We start from the raw sequence: 16,864 nt of genomic DNA, 5'->3' as shown, positions 1-16,864 counted from the left end.
ATCCGATTCCTGGCTCTGGAAAGCGAAGGTGATGGGGTGGCCCAGAGACTCCGCAGGGTAAAGGGTTCGCTGACTGCATCCGAGAAGGTGGCTTCCACCCGGGGTGGACAGGATGCTCTGCTCTTGGAATCCAACACTCGGAGGTTAGCGCCCGCTCCTGCCTTAGTCCTAACCACTTCCGAAGGAGCAAGGGTCCCCGTCTCCCTCTTACTGGCCTATCCTAGACCTGTTGCTACCCCAGGAGGGTAACGTCCCAGCGGTGAGGAGCTGGGCTCTAAAAAATAAGGTATTTATCCCAGAGGAGCAGCAGCCCCTGTCGTGGCCAGTAGCCGTCATGGGGGGGACTCAGGACTGTGCTAGGAATAGTGACATTCTGACCTCTACCTCTTCAATATGCATGCTGAGTGGGAGGTGCACGTCCAGCAGCAGCCCTCCTGGGTGGGACCCTTTTTTACCTGGGCCTTGCTAGCATCGACTTCCTCTTGTGCACTCACCTTGGCTAAAAGCCCATTAATTACATTTCCAGGGAGGTAGGGATGGAGGCTGTAGGAATAATACTTGCTAGTGAAATCATATACTATATCTATATCTACAGAGAGAATATAACACACACACACACACACACACACACACACACATAGTATTGAAGTGGCAGTTTTTAAAAGGTGCTTATATTACCTCCTGCTCTTCAGAACAAGGATTATGAGAGACAGCACTATTCATTCTTGGGATACCCCAAAGAGATATCAAGGAAGTAGTTTTATGTCTTTCTAATAGATGTAGACACTAAACATACAGGTGATTTCTCCAAAGGTCAGGTATCAAGTCCGTTGCAGAATTCATGGCGCTGGCTTTGGGTTCTGATTATGAAATTGGTGTTCTCAAGCTCCATGCTGCCCATGGTCAGTGGTGGAGTGAGTCACTGTAACTATCCTGGTTCTCAGGTCTAGGGTGGTCCAGGATCCACAGCCTCTCAGGGAATTGGGCCTGTGACAAGGTCTTTCATGCCTTTGGGTGAGACTTAAAAAAACCAAGGCCTTAAACCCGTAACACCACGAACTCAGGAGCACAACAGTGAGGACGAGGGTGACGGGGCACTCAAACCCAGGCCTCTTCTACAAAGTGTGGATCCTGCTTCCCACATGAGGTGATAGGGTTTTTTAATGAGACAGTGTGTACACAGCCTCTGGCAGGGCAGCAGACAAATAGTGGTGGTACTCTGTTCGCTAAGAAAATAAATGCATAAGTAGTACATGTGTAAGGTCTTGGGCTATTATGGGAAAGTCAGGAAAACTACCTGAGAATTCTAAATTTCGTCCCTTAAGATACATGGTAAATCCCACTGGATTCAGCCCTGATTTAATCCTGCCAGAAAGATTCCCACTACACTCTAAACTCATTCTCATTTCCTATCATGTTCTTAATGGCACCTAAATGACCACACTTCTGCCTAACTTGTCAACTTATCGCCTGCTAGATACCCCCTAACTCCTGGCCCTGTAGTCCTCAGAACTTTTTGCTTCCTGAATATGCCCAGTTCTTTTCCAACCCTAGGCCTTCATCTTGTCATCTTGTCCCCCAAATTTTCATGTGATCAGAATATTTCAAATGTCACCTCCTCAGAGGTGCTCTCAGGCCCGCATCTTAAATTAGCTATTGCTACCTTGAAGGACAGTCTATCCCATTACCCTGTTTTTTATCCTTCACAGCACTCTCTACTTTCTGAAATTGTTTTGTCTATGTATTTGTCTGTGGTCACTCACTTTAAAAATGATGGTAAGCTCCTTGGTGGCTGAGCCTGTGTCTTCGTCCCTGTATCCTCTGTGTGTAGAACAATGGATAAGAAGTGCGTACTAGAAGCACAGGAAATGCTTGCTGAATGAATGAATCCAACAAATCCACTGCCAATCATGTAACCATGTATTTTTATGCCATTAGTTTCACTGACCTATTTATCTGGCTTTAGTGACACTGATCCCCGGAGACAAGCTCTCCAGAGTTGATATGCAGAACACCTGTCCACTTAATGTTTTTCTTCTTTTCTAAATTGGCACTGAGCATAGGAGACTCTATTTTGACTTCATCCCAAGGAAGCTAGGGAAGCTTAGATGGATTTTCCAATTAATTCTCTGCTATACAGTAATGTGAAAATAAATCCTTAATGTAGTACAAAATTCAAAACTGTGGCCGGTGTGTCATAGCTGGAACTATTCATTTTACTTGTCATACTTATAATTTATTTATTTACTTTTTGAAAAATGTCAAAAGAGGTAGTTGTTACTTCCAGAAAGGCATATTTCATGTATGGACACTGTTGAATATTAAGGAGATTAATCTGAGGACAAAGACTGGTTTATTTTACTGCTTCCATTCCAAAGAGCTAATGCACAATTATCCTGATAAAAGGCACATCCGTCACCAATTTAACTCATTATTTTTTCATCTTTTTCTTCCCCCCTTGCTGTAGTCAACAAATCCCCATTTAGAATCCTAAGCCCCATTCTTTATATCTAGAGTTTATATTAGGCTGATACATGAAATATATTTTTTGAGAATTTCAATCTTCAGAGATACCTCCTATTTCTGGCAGGTAGAATTCCAGCCAGAAGGATTGTCTTCACCCATCAAATGCTTCCTCTTTCCCCCAACTTTTCTTCTCCTCTGGGTCCCTTCACTGAGAAGACTTGAGGACCATGTATGCAGCAACAGGATGAAGATGAGAGTCCACTTTTTACAATAGAACAGAAACAGCTTTTAAAATGCTATGCTGGGTCAAATGGCCTCTAATCTTGATGAAGATGAGAGTCCACTTTTTACAATAGAACAGAAACAGCTTTTAAAATGCTATGCTGGGTCAAATGGAACCTCTAATCCTAGTTCTTTGAGGAATCTCCATATTGACTTCCATAGTGGTTGCACCAGTCTGCACTCCCACCAACAATGGAGGGTTCCTTTCTCCCCACAACTGCGCCAACATTTGTTATTGTTTGATGTCTTGATAGCAGCCATTCTTTGTGGGGTGAGGTGAAATCTCAGTGTTGTTTTCATCTGCATCTCTCGAATGACCAGTGATGTGGAGCATTTTTTCATATATTTACTTGCTGCTTTTTTTCCTTTGAGAAATGTCTGTTCATTTCAGATGCCCATTTGATTTAAATTTGAAAATATAAATAAGTTCACAGGAACAACCACACTGAGCCCTACTTGAATAAGCCCCATGAAATCCAAACCATACTCTTTGGAACCTTACATTTCTTAATGGAAGGCAGATTTAAAAAAAAAAAACAAAAACAAAAACAAAAAAACAAACAAACCTATAGCTAGATCCAGTAGGTCAATAGCTGGGTTGCTCTGTTACTTCAGGCTTAGAATTTGATATCTCAAAGGCCAGGGACTTAGCTCAGTAGCACTGTGCCTGCCTGGCAAGCGCAAGGTCCTGAATTGGTATCATGGAATTCCCCTCTTGTTCTTTTAATCTTTCCTCTCCTTTCTCCTTTAGGAGAATATCCCAAGATAAGGAGTGAGAATCTGTGGCCACTGATTCTTCATTGTGTTTTGTCCTGTGCCTCAGCTACAAAGTAGTGTAAGAAATCCATCCCTGGGCTTCTAAAATAAGCCCCTTGGTTGTGCTAAAATGTGTCAGGTGTCAGGAACCTAATGCAACGTTGTCCTGTCCATCGTCCTCACAATATGTTTTATCTCTGCACCTGCCTCTTCTCACTTGGATAGATTCTGACCCGCCACTTCACTGCCAGCAGTAGATAGCTGTCAAGTGACTTCTCAGACTCAAGAAGGCCAGAACCCAGGGGAGTAGCCTGTTTCTTTTTGAGACCCAGGCTATTAGGTAAAGATGACCCTCTTTTCCCAAAAATAAAGGAGTATAAATCCTACTTTCTCCTTCTCCACAGGACTCCAAATGGCCATTTGGGGAGAGACAAACACACACACACACACACACACACACACACACACACACACACACAAACTCTCACAATATGAAATGAAATAAAAGCCCTGAAAAAACACAGGTGACTGTTAATGTTGCTATAAATATATCTACAGGTTCCAGAGATACCATAAAACAGTTGAATTTCACTTTATTGTATGTCAATAGATTTATTTATAGTCACATAATTCATCCTTCTGGTCATTTATTTAAGAAAAGAGCAGATTTTTATTATATTTTCCATTTTGGGGTAAAAAAAAGAAGCTTTATCCTTTCATTTAAGCTTTATTCTATTTTATTTTTTAAAAAAAGAATAATGGCATCCTTGTATAAATTTGTAGTTTAGTGAATGCTATGCTATTTCTTTTTTTAATTTATTCATCTTATAAACATCCCATAGTTACTCCTGCATCCTCCTTGTGGCTGAAATTGGGATAGTTTGAATGTTGAGAAAAATCTCTACAGGAGATTTTTCCAGATCTCCTGAGTTTGTTCTGCAGGGTCAGGATATTTACTGCATTAAATTTTTACACTTTTCTTGAAGGAGAAGGAAAATGTGAAATGTCCTGAGCCAGCTTCTTTTGAAGGCCAAATGAAGTTATTGTAATAAAGAAACAATATATTTTTTTCTTTTAAAGAAATGGCTCAGTTCTTCAAAAAGAGATTTGACAGTTATACCCCTATTAGTATCCTCTAAGCTTCCATTGAATATCACAAGTCTACATTTTTTATCCTCAGTACCATGAAAATCTGTGCAGTTTTGAGGAATCTAATAAAATCTATTATCATTATAAAATAACAGAAAAAGTAATTTCATTTCTGTATCAATCAGATAGATGATCAAATCAAAGACTGGGGGATAGTTTGAAGAGTACACACAGAGTTACAGATTGGGCTTCGGTGCTTAGCTGTCTATGTTCAAATTCTGATTTCACCAGTTAGCCGCTGTGAAAATATAGACAAGGTCCTTTATCTCTTTATACTTTAGCTGCTCCACAGTAAAATAGTCGTGAAGATTTAAACAATACATATAAAGTAGGTATAAACAATGCCTGACACACAGGAAATCATCCATAATTGTGCATAATGAAGGTAATGATTTTATTATTATCCTCTTTTACTCCACATAACTATATGAAAGTTATCCTTGCAAATACTATCCTCTTCTTGTTTATACAAATTACCGGAGAATTAATAAAGAAACTGCTTCATTAGCAATTCCAATTTTCTTTGCAAATCTACAGAAATGGGGAACAGCTTCATCACATCCTTCTTATAAATATCCTTCAAATCAATTCCAATAATATAGATAATACAGCTCAAAATTGGTCCCAGAACTGATAATAATGGCTATAAAACCCAACGTTGTTTATTAAATGTTTTTCAGGGTAGACTGTGACTCTCAGGGTCCTGATCTGCTTTGGGATTTGTTTGTCCCCCACAAGGCCTAGTGTGGTCATAGGTAGGATTTTTTTTTTTTTTTTTTTAGAGGTATTGGGCTCTAGATTGTGTGACATTGGAACTGATTCATTGTGCAATGCTAGGACCAAGGGCACTGGGATTAAGGGTGTGATGCTACCCAGCCTAAGTAGCTTGCATAAAATATAAGGGATAGAAAGAGGAAATAAGGACCAAAATCTGTAATAGACATTGGGAACTGGGAGGAAAATGTTCAAATGAGAAAGAGAAAGAGGGAGGTGGGCAGGGGAAAAGAAAGAAGGATCGAAAAACAAAGAGAAAATTGAAGGAGAAAATGGAAACAAGACTTTTTTTTGTACATGGGGGAAAAAAAAGAAGAAATATATTATCATGTGCTGGTAGAAATTCCCTATGATGAATTTTATCACTATGTATATGTAAAATGTACCAATAAATGTTTTTCTAATAAAAAAGAGAAAGAGCTGTGGTCATCCCTTGTTGCTTAATTACCTTCTGTGATGGTGATGCCTCTCTGCCATGCCACCCTGCCTTGGAGCCAGCCAATTATGGACTGAAACCTCTACAAACTGTGAGCTAAAAAAACCTTTCCTCCCTTAACTCGTGGATGTTGGGTATTTTGTCTCAGCAATGAAAAAAGTAACTAAGACAGGCTCTGAAAGGACTGTCTGCTACTTCTCTTTCCAATCTCTTCATTTTCTCACTTTTGTCTCTCTCAAAAAAAAATTCTGATTAATTACCCTGTCCCCCTAGAAGACACATATTAGACATCCTTAATAATCTTCAATGGAATCATGTAGGATTTCAGTATTATTCGACAGCTATTAAAAGTTATTGTGAAGGGCCGGGGATTTAGCTCAGCGGTTCAGTGGCCTGCCTTGCAAGCGCAAGGACCCGAGTTCAATCCCCAGTACCAAAAAAAAAAAAAAAAGTTATTGTGAAGACACCTCTAAACTAGTTTCCACTTAATGTAGAAAGAAACTATGGCCTTTGAACTTTACTTTGGTGCATCAATTCACCTACCCTATAAAAATTAAACTTATGCTTACTATGGGCAAGACACCAGCTGAAGACGAGGATAGCAGGTAGTGAAGAAGAGATGTCAGTCAGCCCTTAAGAAGTGAAGGATCTAGCAGAATAAGAAAACCTACTAAATGCAATAAAAACAAACTATAAATTCCAGTATATATACAGCTTCCAAACACAAGAAGTGCTAGAATAAAGATACAAATGAGGTACAAACAATGACAAAATTAATCTGCCTAGGGAGGAACTAAGAAACTATCACAAAACATTTGATTCACAAGCAAGGTGACATATGAATTGAGTATCAGAGAGTTCAAATCCTGGAGCCACTACTTAAAGTCTGAATGACTTTCAGCAGCTTCTTTAAACTTTCAAAATGTTTTCTCTACAGTGTAATAATGGATAATCCTCACATCATGGACTGATTTTTGAAGACTCAGGGAAAAGTTATACATTCACAGCTTGGTACCTGGTACCTGACTGCTTTGAAATTCATCAGATTTGGTACTGGACACATTTTGACATGAAAATTTTGTCTCAGTACTTGTCATTTTGTACTTGACGTATAAGCTAGAATTTGCCAGTATCAACTGCCTTGTGATTCATTACCCTTCTCAGCCAAAACTATCTGTATGGTACCCCCGCCAGCCTCCTAGAACCAATTAGTGATGAGTACCAAGTTACCACTGTGTGTGAAAAGGAGACTGTACACTGATATTCATCATCAGTATGAACCTGACCTTGAATGATTTCAAATAGACACGGTAAGGGGAATATAAAGCAACAAAATTATTAACACGAATGGAATAATCAACAGAGAGCTTCCTAAAGGGTGCAAATTTTAATCCTCCTTTTCTCTTGTCATTTAAGTTGTTAAAAACATTAAGAGCTTTTTTTTTTCTTTCAGTGTGAACAATGGGTGTATCATGGAATAAAAGAAGGGAAGGGAAAGGAAAGGAAAAGAAAAGAAAGGAAGGGGAAGGAAGAATAGAGATAGAGAAAGTGATAGGGGAAGTGAAAAGTGAGGAGAGGAGGAAACTTAGATGTTAGAACCCACATTCTTTATTTCTAATGATGGATTTGCCATACTCCGAAACGCTAAATGAATGTCATGATCAATTAAAAAAGTCAAGTTGCTTTGCTACTGTTTAATTTATTCCAGGTAGTTATTTCTCAGATTGGATCCAATTTGTAAGTCTATCATTTAATTCCAGAAAACTCCCAGTTCAAGCATTTGTCTAAGAGCACATGATCTAGAGACCTCAAGTAAATGGACACTTTCCAGCTGACGCTCTGTACTCTTAATTTCACTTAACAGAGAAATCTCAAAGAGGAATAAGATGAATGTTCTCCTAGCAGAATGTACAAAGTTTCATCTATGCAGCTTCAGGAATGTTTGCAAGATGGGTAATAAGGGCATTTCTCACTAGTATTAGGAATTTAGCACTTCCTAAAACTGATGGTGAGTCTAGGGGTCTGGGGATGGAAATGAATTTGTAGTACAGGTAGCAGAAGCAGGCTGTTCTTCAAATAGATGATACAACATTGATATAATATTTTAACATTGATGATATCTGTCCTCAAAATCTACCATTTCCAATCTGGACAGGAGTTCTGTCTTTTTCTATCTTCAAAAAGCACTATTCTGTTAACATTTGTCACACTCTGTTATCATTTGGTATACATATAGGTTCCCTATGAGATTCATACAGAAATTATTTAGAGCCAGGGTCTGATCCTAAGGCCAGGCAGCTTAAATCCTAAAGCAAGAGAGTTTGCATTCAAATCTCTGCTTTATTATTTACTAGCAGTGGGACCTCAGACTAACTAGTTCCTAACTTCTGAAAACATGCACGTTCATGGGAAAGTTAAATGTGACAATATCCCCTATCTCAAATTTAGGATAGTGCTATACTTAGAAAAGGCATTATGGATGATCATGAAATAGTATTGGGACACATTTAATTACTATTGTGAAGAACATTTCTTCTATAAGTGGGGTGGAGGATGGAGAGAAAACTACAAAGTGTACAAACATCTCATTATATGAAAAAATATTCCAACATTTGGAGCTGTAATAAAATCAGAAAGGATGATTTGCAGGGCAGTGGCCTCTCCATTACAGGAAATGTTCAAGTAGTAGACGTCTACTAAGAGACCCTGAAGCAAAAGGATGAGATATATAACTTCACTTTCAAATTTAAGATTATGGATTGATTGAAGTTGTCATTGAAATTTCTCTTTGTTCTCTACTTTTGCATTTACTTACAAGTTTCCCTTGGACTTGTTTTGAGACAGAAATCCAATACCTGTATGTTGTGAGACCGTAGCATGTTCCTGTTTATTGTAATTTTATATACTAGGTTAGAAATCTTGTTAGACTTCTGTAAAGTGAATCCAAATTTAAGCAGCACTGTTGCACTAGAACTTCATTTTTCATTACCGCATGCAGTACAAGCTATCTCTAGACATATTAATAATTTTATATTTCTATTTAAAAACCAAACATTTTTCCCTACTAGCAACACCTACACAACTGCTGTTCCTGTGAACTAAGAGGGCATTTTTCACTGGAAAGGAGTGCATTACTATGGAAAGAGTATGATGGCTTGCTTACCCTCCTGTCCCTCACCCCTCAGCAGGAAATCCTTGTGGACTAAACGTAAGATGAGTCCATTTTAATGAAGACATATGGCTTGAGGGCCCTGGGACAGAAAAGAGAGCTTCTTTGCTCTTTCTAACTAGTGCAAGGATATGTGTTCTCAGCAGCTGGTGTAGAAAACAATTAAATTAGGAACAGAGGAGACACTTAAATTGGAGAAACTGAGATACGGAGACAGTGAGATTTGTTGAATACTACATAACATGTTAATGTTAGAATAGGTTGGAATATCCTAGATTCTACAATAAGCTTCTGTATATAACTCCTGTAGCAACAGAAAATAACCACTGAGAAAAAAAAATAACATGGCAAGAAGACAACTTCCCATGAGAGAGTTTATAACCACAACAATGGGAGAATCAGAAACCCAAAAACAGAAAAATGTGAAATTAACTACCAAAATAAACACGGTGGAAATGATTAAGTACATAAATTATAGGAAAGCAGAGAGAGAAACCAATATATGATAAAGATATCAGAAAGAGCTAAATTTTCTTGAAAATGGAACACATTTTTAAAAATTTTAAAAACCAGAACTTAAATTATATAGACATAATGGAAGAGAGAATTAATGAAATGAAAGACAGAATTTAGGAAGGAGATTTCAGAAAAATAAAAGATTAAAATTCATGAAAGAGCAAGGTAAAACTTTAGCATTTATCTGTTACGATAAATTCTAGAAGAGAGCAGAGAAAACGGGATCAGGAAATATTCAAAAAGAAAACAGCTGGGAAATTTTCACATCATGTCAGATTTTATATTAAAGTTCCTAAGTAGGAAAAAAAAGAGCTACATTTTGGATCATCATACTGAAACCAAGAACAACCAAGAATAAAATTTTTAAAAAATCTATAAATCCATGTATTACTTTTCATAAAGCCCAGAAATCAAGGAATATAGAGGCTCTGTGTTGAAAAACTTGCTTGTCAATCTAGATTTATAGATCTAGGAAAATCTTCTAAAAATGGAGGCATATCTAAGACATTCTCAAATGAACAAAGTTTGGCAAAACTTACCAAGCAGACTACCTCTGGCAGAGTGAGTGAAGGGTGCATTTTAGTATGATGATAATGATCTCAGAAGTGAAAAAGTGAGAAAAGGGACTGGTATGATGTGAAGTAATGTAAACAAACATTGTATAATGACCAGTACTACCACTACCACCATCGCCAACAAGCAGTTTGGGGTAGCTTTAAAACAAGAATAATTACCAACATTTGCTTAGTGTTTAAGAGTCAGGTACTATTATCAGCCCTATTATATAACTGAAAAAAGAAAGCACAGGTTTTGACCTATCCTTACTCATGTAGCTAAGAGCTACAGTCAGGAGTTAAACTCAAGCTACCTATCCACTGAGTTTATGGCCTAAATCACCTTACCATTCTATTGCTAAATTCTATACAATTAATGTATGTGCATTCTAAGGCCATCTTTAAAAGGCAGATGCTTAGGGCCGGGGATATAGCTCAGGGGCACCATGCCTGCCTGGTGAGTGCGAGGTCCATCCTGTGTTCGATTCCGGGTTCCAGAAAAAAAAAAAAAGTGTGGTGGGGGGGGCTGGGGCTGTAGCACAGGGCAAATACTTTCATTTGAATCCCCAGTCCTAGAAAAGAAAAGGCTGATGTTTACACTCTACTTTTTCTTTTGCCATTTTCTGTAACACAGTGTGGATGTGACTTCTGCCATGTGGGTGAGGGCTTTTCCATATCTTTTTCTTTTAGTTAATATTTGCCAGGAATATTAGACAAGATATTAAGTTGGCTTTTCCTTTGTGAACTGAGATCACATTACTATGCGTAAACAAGGCAGAAGATGCTGCTACAGGCTGGACTTGAAATGTTGCCCCAAAGCCCACATGCGGAAAGCTTGGTGCCCACGGTAGCAGTTTTGGAGGTGGTGGAACCATTAGGAGTTGGAAGTGTGAGGAATTTAGGACACTGGGATATATCCTCATAGGAAATTTGGGGACCCTGACACTTTTCCCTTACATTTTTGCTCCCTGGTCATGAGGTGACCAGTCTGCTTTGCCATGTACTTCCTGGCATCACTATCCAACACCTCTCTCAGGGGCGTGAAAGCAATGGGTCTGTCCCACTACCGACTGGAACTTCTAAAAGTATGAGCTAATTTCCTTTAAGAATCTAATCATCACAGACATTCCATCACAGAGTTGTCAAGCTGATTCACACGGGTGGTTTTCTCTCTCATAAGAAGCCTTAACTGATCAGTACTGAAGTTAGTGCATCTCAGTAACCAGGGAGAAATAACCTGTCCTGGGGATACATTAGAGAAACAAAAATACCATATTCTTAAATCAAATTCTAACTGGCTGTGCAACTATTAGCCAAAAATAAATAAAGGAACAAAAAAAGGAAGGGGGGGATGAAAGAGAGAAGGTTGGGGGGGAGATGGGGGGCTTCCCCCACAAAATATACTTTTATGCCCAAAATGTCATGGCATCCCAAGGAAAACATTTAATGTAGGACATGTAACATTTAGTTCTAGATCTGAATACATTCAATAATATAACCTACAAATATATTAAGTATACACTGATAGAATGATAAAAAAGACAAATCCATTATCAAAAACTAGCCTAAAATATGTTTCTTTGGAGTAAATGTTTTTGTTCTTCAATCATTCCTCATTCTCTAGGATGTAAAACAAGCTGAGCACATGTTAACCATTTCATAACAATTTTTTGAATGGTTTTACTATAACCTCCTTAAAACCAAAGGGATAAGCTAGAAAAATTAATAGGGCCATATCAAATTGAAAAAGCATTATTAGCAGACCACAGATAGCAGGCATTCTGCAACTATGTACAAAACACTTAGAAAATGCTATTCTTTAGGGCTGGGGATTTAGCTCAGTAGTACCACTGCCTGTCTCTCAAGCACAAGGTCTCGAGTTCGATCCCAGGTACCAAAAAGAAAAAAAAAAAATTCTTTCAAAAATAAATGGAGTGTAGTGCAAAAAGCATAAGTACTGTGGAATAAATTATTCTTCCACGTATTATATATTGACTATATCATACAATATTTCACATCATCCACAATGCAATACTAGTATAAGCCATTAGAAAAAAGAAAAAACCCACAATGTTTGATTAAAAATGAAATAACTACTTTTATCAATGAAATGAAATGCTGTATTTTCTTCAATAGAAATTCATATGTGTCTTTATCATTTCTGGCATAACAATGGAATATTAGGGTGACATTTTCAGAAAGCAATCTATGGTCAAATATTTCTCTCTTATTCTGTTTTTGTTCTTTTCATATCTATGTTCTTTTCAGGTTATCCAACATATATGACCAAATGTTTGCTCTGAAATAGAAAATAATGACATGCAAATTATTTTCTCAGACTGTTGGCTATTAGGTAATAATTGGCTTACGAACCTGGTGCTCTAGTCTATATGACTTCCGATTATATATATATATATATATATATATATGTATATATATATATATATATATACTAAGCTATACTCAAAGCACTTGCATTAGATGTTGATATTTGTTATATTATGTTTGTCTTCACTATCTGAAAATTAGAAATGTACTATGGGGTTACATTAACTTAGTGGATAATCCACAGTACATCCCATATTCAGATACCTCAGCTGTTCATCTAAAGGTTGGAGTCTTACAGCTATAAGTTTACTCTTATGTTTCTGTCACAACTGAAGCCAAAGCTCTGTTTATACCAGAAGTTTCTTTTTTCTTTTTGTAGGTCAGAGTGGATCTTCAGAACAGTTAAACCATTCTTGTTAAAATTTTATGAATAGAGATATTCATTTTTTGAGATTGGCAGCCTTTACTCCAAACCCATGACACAGAGGAAATGAAGTATAACTTTGAATGCATTGCCCAACTTCAAAACTGGATGCTGGGAAAATACATCTGATGTTTTCTGGACTATGATCCCGTGAAAGTGATGAGCTGAGAACTCATATTCCTAAACAGGACTTTGATATAATTAACATCATTGGTAACAGTGGAAACAATAAATCTTGCCTTTAAACTACAAGAGAAAGTGAAGGAAGGAGAAAAGTGCTGTGTATAAGACTGAAAGTCTGAAGGCTTTGGAAAAGTTATATAAGAGAAAACCCATAATTTTGTCCCTCTCCTCGCAATTTTCAACTAAAAAGAGGACTGTGTTATGTAGGGTTTCCAATGGTTCAATATGGTGAGGTCAGAAGAAAACTACTCATCCTACTTTAGAAATGCAAATATCTGGATTTTAATCCTTGGATCTAACATTCTGTTGCCAGAGATTAAGCAACTCATTCACCTACTGCTTCATGTAGATTCACAGGTTTTTAAATTTTTAATAGTGAAAACTGAATTAAGGAGCTACATCACTTTGGAGTAACAATTTCTAGAGTGCTTGTACCTATTTACTTCCTCTACCCCACTTCTCTCCTTCCTGGCTTGACAAAAAACAACAAAAACAAACCAAAAAATCACAAACCAAAACAACAACAAAAAAGCTCTCCTATTAATTTTAAGCAAATAAATACAGATAACAAAGTCTTTACTGTGAATCTCCCAGGAATTAAAAAAAAAAAGAAGAAGAGTTCAGAAGGGAGGAGTAGTTAGTTAGGGGAGTGCAGAAGTTCTCAGCAGCATATATCTTAGCCCAATTCAGGCAGAGCGTGAGCCTTTTCATCCCAGGGAGTGCGATGTGGGAGTAAAAGCATCGCAGAGGGAGTCATTGTGCCTGATAGATGTAATTTCCTAAAATGTATTCCTTGTCAGTGTACAGAAGATGAATAGAGAGAAAGGTCAGCACATCCGAAGTGAAAAGGACACGAGGATACTGCGCTGCTGCGTGGGGCTGTGTATTCCTGGTCGTGGGTCTGGAAAACCACTGACTTACAGCTTGACTCATCACTAAACAAATTAAATAGTCAGAGAATTACGGTGAAGGATTAAGAATAAGGAGAGCCAGCAATTATCTAATCCTCTTCTTAAATGTTTCTTTTCCTCTCTCTGCTGGTATGAGAGAGGAGCTGGGGGTGGGGTGTCGAATGGGTTTTGCTTTGGGAGTTACTCAGCAGGTGGTGGGGACTAAATGTAGCACTGGGGGAGCCAAAATTAATAAATATATAAAAACTACAAGAAACTCTTGACCTTTTCTTCTCAGCTCTCGCTCTCCCACTACAGTTAAATAAAAACTAGGAATAGCAGAAATAGCAACCCTCAACTGCCCCTACCCCACTTACCAGATGTGGAAGGGACTTTTGGTGGCTTGATTCACACCATGTGAAGATGATTACATGCATGGCCTCAAAGAAAACAAAAGCTAAACAGAAGTTATTAAAATACCTTTCCCCACAACTTACTCCATCTTCCAGGGCACATACTTAACCAGTGCCTTCGATGACCAGTTTCAGTACAAATATCTGTGTTGCAAGAGAGAGATAGAACCCTTAAGAGATAGCTGAGGTTATTATCCCTTAAATGAAGTCATAAAGGTGGAGCCCCAATTCAATAGGACTGGCATTCATATAAGAAATGGAAGAGGCCCCAAGAATATAAGGGCACAGAAGAAAAAAGGAAAGGAAAATCAAAACAGAAAAGGACACGGGAAGGCAACTATCTGCAAGCCAAGGGGGAAGGAGACCTCGGGATTCTTGACATTCCAACTCTGAGATCTTGGGCTTTCAGGCTTTAAAACTGTGAGAAAATAAACTTCTGTTGTTTAAGCCACCTAGCCTGTAGTACTTTGTAATGACAGCCCAGCCAGACTAATACAGTGGCATTTGTGGTATTACAGATTTTTAGATCTAGAATCTTAGGGCTCAGATGGTCCAATTATTCCTAGCTTTCAATTCAAGGAATTGCTATAAAGAGGGCCACCTTTTTGTACTTCTCTTGCGTGTTTCCTTTACATCAAAATCCATGTGAATCATGTACCCCAGGAGTGACAGAGTTTGAAATCTCCATGGCTGACTATGTCCACCCTGAACATGGTCTGTGAAACTCCTTCCTAAAACTGTGGTCAGTTCATCTGGGAATGTATTTTATTTTTCTCGAAAGAAAGTCCAAAGATTTCTTTTGATTTGTGACCCTTAAATGTTTGTGAACCGTTTATTACTTCAAGTTCCTCATTTTATTTATTTATTTAAGTTTTTGGTACTGGGGATCAAACTCAGGCCCTTACAAGGCAGGCAGCAAAACCACTGAGCCAAATCCTCAGCCTGAGTTCCTCATTTTAAAGAGAGTAAACTGAAACCTAGAAAGGAATATTGTGCCAAAATACATAAAATATGCTAATAAAAGAACAAGATCCAAATCTCTTCCTTCCTAATGAAAGATATCAAGTCATGCTTTTATAGGAGTTAAACAACTTACCTGAGTTCTTCTTGGGTAGAGACATATATTTAACTTTTCAAAGTGTCTTGATGCATTTATAACACTTAAATTTTAGCATTTTTACTTAGATTGGGAACTTTTTTAACCTATGCCAATACCTACTATATGTTATTTGAATACGGTATGTGAAGGATGACAACAAGGAGATTTTTCAGACATGCAATAGCAAGAGAATCCTACTGAGGGATGTTGTTTAAGGCTCTAACATATAGCTCTAAGCTGCAATGAATTTTAGTATGAAATTTTTGTGTCCTTCCACTTGAGGAATGGTCAAGACGCTGTGAGTGATTTGAATTTCCTTTCCTTTGTAGCTCATCATTAAGACTGGAGTCAAGCAAACAGGCCAGAGACAGCATGCGTGCACACACTCAGGCACACATAGTTAAGCACAGCTAAAATGTGCAAATATCCTACCCTCTACTTGCAAAGACTGAGCAGAGCAAGTCACAGCAGGAGTCATAGAGGCAGTTGAGAACCTTGAATCCATACCTATCCGTGCTGATGTGGACCCAGGAACCCTGGGCTTTTGCAGGTCTCTGGGCATGTCAATAGGCATTGCCTTCTCTGAGAACCTCTCTGCTCTGCAGGGCCTCTGTGTACAGCACTTGCCCTCATTGGGCTCCCCCTTGTCCACATTTGTCCTCTCCACTAATTCTTTTTTTTTTTTTTTGGTACCGGGGATCAAACTTGGGTCCTTGTGCTTGCAAGGCAGTCGCCAGAACTACTAAGCTAAATCCCCAGCCCTCCCCTAATTCCTGAAACAGAAATAAGCATCTCAACTTTTAATAGAGCTCTATCCTTTGATCATTTATTAAAAATATGACCCTTCTACCTTTCCCATTTGTCTCCCTTTACTTTTCCTGTCTTTCTCCCTTTTCTCTTTCTTTTTCCTGGTGTCTTAGAATTCAGTGAGCAGAGATCAGCTCATACCATCCATCCTGTGGGCCTGTACCTATACAGGAAGACATTTAAGAATGGGGCATTTCACTTGTTTTTCTAAAGCAAGCTGTGAGTGTGGCAGGGTGGGGGACACCGAGAGAACAAGAACTTATGTTTATTTTATGAAATACAGTCTGGGACCCAGGCGGATAAAGTGTTCATTCAACTTTATACCACATAAAAACAATTGCATACCTCCCCATTTCCTCTAAAAATCCCCCTATTTTGCATTTCCTGTAGCTGATCCCGGGATACCCTGAAACTTACTCTGATACCAGGGTCATGCTTGCTCCTTGCGTCTATTCTATCAGCATCTGAAAGTCACACAATGAGCTGGATGCATTTGTGCAAGAGGAGAAGCAATAACTTGAAAATGAGATCCCTGATTACTACTCGCAAACTGCCAAATTCTCAAAGCCCAGGCCATTTCTCCTTCCCCAGAAGAGTTACATCTTGCCCAGGTTTGTG

General features: G+C 38.3%; 1 protein-coding gene across 30 annotated transcripts in view; it reads right to left on the bottom strand.

Annotated features, from left to right (window-relative positions):
- The window catches only part of Nrxn3 (neurexin 3), a 1,525,607-nt gene that overhangs the window by 511,954 nt on the left and 996,789 nt on the right, over positions 1 to 16,864 (bottom strand). The window lies entirely within an intron of this gene.

This window comes from Fukomys damarensis, unplaced genomic scaffold (genome assembly GCF_012274545.1).
Source record: "Fukomys damarensis isolate Sample0158 unplaced genomic scaffold, DMR_v1.0_HiC HiC_scaffold_21, whole genome shotgun sequence".
Lineage (NCBI taxonomy): Eukaryota > Metazoa > Chordata > Mammalia > Rodentia > Bathyergidae > Fukomys > Fukomys damarensis.
Note: the sequence above shows the minus strand (reverse complement) of the source record. Positions and strands in the feature narration are given on the sequence as shown.